General features: G+C 46.1%; 1 long non-coding RNA gene across 1 annotated transcript; it reads left to right on the plus strand.

Moving 5' to 3' along the window:
- The first annotated feature begins 401 nt into the window (after positions 1 to 401).
- Positions 402 to 4,475, plus strand: LOC310755999. Its single transcript, XR_014544626.1, has 2 exons — positions 402 to 993; positions 3,285 to 4,475. It is a non-coding gene; the product is annotated as an uncharacterized lncRNA (long non-coding RNA).
- The last annotated feature ends 654 nt before the right edge of the window (positions 4,476 to 5,129 follow it).

Here is a 5,129-nt window from a genome sequence, read left to right on the forward strand (position 1 = left end):
GCGCAATTAACTTATCCTCCCATCTGTTTTCATTATATAAAAATAAATTATCTCCTTAATTTCCAATTATGGGTTGGTTGGTTGGTTGGTTGGTTAGTTAGTTCTTCATGGAAATCTTGAAGCTGGGGGGGGGTGCAGGAGGAAGTTGGGTGGGAAAAGGGATGAGACTCCTTTAAATGAAGAGAGAGAGAGAGGGAAGCAGAACTGTCTCCAAAGAACCAAAAATGTCACTTTTGTCATGGGCATTTTTCTTTTTGCACAGCAAGGGAGAGAAAGGAAACTTTGGGCAATCTCAGAGCCAGAGAATATGGGGCATCTGTGGCCCTCCAGGCTGTTATAGACTGCAGTGGGGGGCAGTGTGGTTTAGTGGTTAGAGCAGTGGACTGGGACTGGAGGTTTTGAATCATGCCCCACAGCCAGGCCATGTTCCTCTGGCCTCGTGAGGAGCCTCTTTTGTGGGGCTAGCGAGTCGGGGCCTAGGCCACGTGGAAAGGGTCTTGCAGGGTGCGGCCTTCACGCCCCACAGCCAGGCAAATTTATTTCATACCACACCATATGGCAGCCATTTTGTCTTTTGCTATGTTCTCATTGGTAGCCAATTGGTGGACTGGCCCATGTAGCACTTTCCCAAAATTGGTCTGGCTCCATATAAGGCAGGCAGCTTCCTCTGTTCTTATCATATGAAATACCCCACTTTGTATATTAATAGGAGCACAGGATGTTCTGCATTTATATCCTAAGGGGGGGGGGCGAATCTCTTGAGCGATATGTCCAAATGTGTTTTTACGCTTGGGGGGCTGCTGCGTCGCTTGTTCCTGAACCTTTTCTTCCTCCCAAATGCCCTGAAGATCCATTGCACACCTTGACTTGCATGAAACCTCCTCTCTCTTATTTGCTCAGTGAACCAGACCGGGAGAAGGAGGAATGAAGGAAAACAGAAATCCGGCCTGAGAACGGAGGTCCCTGTCAAGAGAATGGCCAAGATCTCCTCAGGTGAGGATGAAAGGGGAGGCAGGGAAAAGCAAAGAGCCCCTGAAAACATCCCCACACTCGGGAAGAACTTGTCGGCCAAACCCCTGCACGGAAGTGTATCTGCATGAAGACGGTCAGCACTTTTCTATTGGATGGGTGTCACTGAGCAGAGTTTTCAATGGAGATGGTGTATCCTGATTAAGTGGGGAAAACAGAACGGGAGAGCATTTGGGTGCGGATGATGTCATGCAGATACAGAACTGGACTTACGTCCTTGACGGGGTCAGCTCCCGTTGCTCAGTCCCAGCTCCTGCCAACGTAGCAGTTCCAAACCACGTCAAAGTGCAAGTAGATAAATAGGTACCCCTCCGGCAGGACGGTAAACGGCATTTCTGTGTGCTGCTCTGGTTTCGCCAGAGCGTCGGCTGCCTCGGCCAGTAAAGCCATATGAGTGGCGCAACCCCAGAGCCGTGACTGGACTTAAGTGTCAGGGGTCCTTTACCTTTTTAAAAGCACTGCACACTGCCATGCGATGTGAAAGTGCTTCATCTTATCAATGGTCACAACTCCTGAAATGAATGGATGGCTCCAATGCTCCATTTGCTGCCTTCCTTCAAACATTAACATTTGTGTATGTTCTAAGGTGTTTAAAATAGTCAAAAAGATGACAGCTTTTAATTCCTCCGAATTTGATATCTACTTTAGATTTTTAAAGGCTGGCTTCCAAAGTTACTTCAGGTGAAATAGATGGATTTAGGCCCATTGCTTGGCGAAATGTTAATAACACACTCACACACACACACACACACACACACACACACACACTTCAGTGGAAACTGCATGCAGCTGAGCAGCTCACATTCGGAGCATCAACACAGAAAGGAACAGGAAGCAAGCAACACAAATATTTTGACGGAAGTGTCTTAGGAAAGCCATTTTAAATCATGGGCACCTAGGTTCTGAAAATGGTATTGCCTGTATTGGTATGAGTGATGGGGTCCCATGGCACAAATTCCATGTGGTCCCAGTGCAATGGAAAAGAGCTAAGATCTTCTCCCTTACTATAATGTCCAAACAAGATGGGATGGGGAAGAAGAATGAGAGGTTTGTAGGGAGTCTTCAATAATTTTGCCAAGGAAATTCTTATGGCTCATGCTATTAGCCTTTCTTGTACATGGAGATCCTTTATGAAATGCATTCAGGCCCATCAAACAAATCTGTACTGAGACACACATACTGTATCACCATTTTTACTGCTGGAACTGCTCTGAATGTGACTTCAGGAAGAACGCGTTTTAAGTGCACAGTGTCCTGGAAAAGACACTCTGCATTGGGAAAGAAGGGAACTGAGTTCCCTCCCATTTTCCACTTCCTGATGTTCCAAATGACCAGTACCCTGGAGTTATGATTTGTGGTGTTGTCAGGATTCTAACTGGACTGTAACTGACCTAAGAATTCTGCAGAGCAGTTGCTGCTGTGGCTGGCCGGCTGCTCAGGCGAACGTCAGCTCAGTGGCCAACAGCTCAGTCTTCTTGAGGCTCAGGAGCACCTAGCAAATACCTGCGCTGTTCCTGGCACGCTAGACTCTAGCTGAGGAAGGCATTTCATGTAAGTTTATGGATTAAACATTCCTCACTATGCCATCAGCTGTGTTTATGCTCAGTGGAAAAAGATAGGTGCAGTAAAGGTAAAGGGACGCCTGACCATTAGGTCCAGTTGTGACCGACTCTGGGGTTGCGGCGCTCATCTCGCTTTATTGGCCGAGGGAGCCGGCATACAGCTTCCGGGTCATTATTAAGCCGCTTCTGGCGAACCAGAGCAGCGCACAGAAACGCTGTTTGCCTTCCCATCGGAGCGGTACCTATTTATCTACTTGCACTTTGACGTACTTTCGAACTGCTAGGTTGGCAGGAGCAGGGACCGAACAACGGAAGCTCACCCCGTTGCGGGGATTCGAACCACCAACCTTCTGATCGGCAAGTCCTAGGCTCTGTGGTTTAACCCACAAAACAGCAAAATCATGAGCAGCTTCCCATCCACAACAGGTTGCTGAGGTTCTGGCCATTTTCACAAGAACAATGCAACAGTAGATTAAATCAGTAGCAGTGTGGTGGAAGAAAGTATGAGTGTCGGCTTCTCTGGATCAGATGTCTCTACCTAACCAGGGGGTGGGAGAGAGCAGGGGAACTCTTTCTTTTGCTGCTTCTTTCTGTTCATGGAAGGAAGAATGCAGGAGGGAGGATGTCCTTCAATGACTAGACATGCTTGTTATTCCCTCTCTCACTGCATCTTGTCTTCTCTTTTGTTTCCAGGATGTCTGCCAATGTCTCCCCTGGTCCCCTCCTCTCCAAACCCCCCCTGAGGGTGAAAGAAGGCTCCCTGGTCGTCCAATGGCTGAGCTTAGTTTCCGGCCTCCAGATATCTGCATTCCTGGTGGATATTTTGGCCTTGCCGATGTGCATTGTGTCAGCACTCAGTGTCAACTGGAGAGTGTGGCGTGTGGAAGACATCAAGGGGATTGGCTCTGGAAACATCTGGATTGGAATCTGGGATGTCTGCTTTTGGAAAGACCCTTCTAACGACGGCAACTCTTTTTGGCATTGCGAAGAGCTCAATGAGCAACATCCAACCCTCCCGAGGGAAATTTTTATTGCACAGGATTTAATGGCATTAGCTTCCATCATGAATTCAGTGGCCCTAGGATTAATTTCATTTGCCTTGTACAATGTGTTCAAGCCCAGAAAACATAAGGATTTTCTCTTTCGCTTTTTTAGGCTTGGAGCTCTGCTGAACTTAGTTGCAGGGATACTCGTCCTGATTTCTGTGGTATGGAACATGTCTGCTGTCTTACAAAATGGGGAAATTGACTTCCCTGAAACTTTTGAATTGCCTCAAATTCCCAGCGAGCAGCATATTGGACCTTCTCTTTATCTAGGCTATATCGCTGCAGGTTTCCAGCTGCTGAGTGCAGCATTGGTTGGGATTGAGAGATGTTGCATCAGGACCACCGCAACAGATACATCTCTCATAGAAACTGTAGTGGTGATTTCCCCAGGAAGTGCAGTGAATAGCGAGAGTCTAACTACTTGTTCAAAGTGTGGTTCTTTGCTAGATCTGGTAATTCAAGAGAAATCCTCCACAGTTGAGATGGAGGAAAGCTGTGCAAAAGATCTTGTCATTCCCGAGGAATCCTGCACAGTAGAGATGGAGGAAAGCCGTACGCCCCAAAGCTCACCTGAAGGACATCCAAGTCCACCTGAAGTCCCAAAACATACTATTATCCATGTTATACCCTACAACAGGGAGTCGTAAACTATCAGATCCAGATCAACGCAGATCGCTCCATACACGGATGGATCTGTGTGGATCAGGATCTGATAGTTTTGTTTTGGGACTTCAGGTGGGCTTTGATGTCCTTCAAGTGAGGAGGCCTCTTTTTTATGACTAGTAGTTATTTATTTATTTATTTATTTATTTATTAAAGATTTTGTTGATTTACAAAAGTGTGCAATGTCTCTCTTTCATGTTTTTTTCCCCATGTAACACTTTTACAAATCATTTTCATTTGTTGAGGGGGGGAACGATGGGTGGGGGTGGGGCTGGGTGGCGATTTTTCTATTTTACTTACTATACGTAGGGTTTGGTGTTAGCATTGTTTGTGCAGGTTCTTTGCTGTTTGCTTGTAATTAATAAACCAATTAATAAACCAATATTAATTAGAATATTGACTCTGTTCGCATGATCTTGGCCGGTCTTAATGCACGCTCTCGTTCCGTTTTTCAGAGCCTCCTCCAGAGCAGACCCACTAAAGCCTAACCGGTGAGTCTACTCCTGTGTAGGATTCAGTTCTTGATAATTGTGCACTTGGGTCTGGGTTAAAGGCGGATCTACACGGATCCTCATGGATCCTCCACTTTTTAAAAAAATAACTCCAACAAATGCAGTGTCAAATCACACCTGGAAGGCACACCTACAGACTGGACTATCAAAAACGTGGATGCAGCACCACAAAAACATGGATCCGAGGCATGGATCCTCATGAATTCATATGATTTTTATAGTGAAACAAAATAAAAGCACCATGATACTGTAGACCACTTTTTAATCTGTAAGCAGAACCAAAAAAAATCACTCATCCACTGTTTCGTGCTGCCGAA

Source organism: Podarcis filfolensis (genome assembly GCF_964270895.1).
Source record: "Podarcis filfolensis genome assembly, chromosome: 2".
Taxonomy (NCBI): Eukaryota; Metazoa; Chordata; class Lepidosauria; order Squamata; family Lacertidae; genus Podarcis; species Podarcis filfolensis.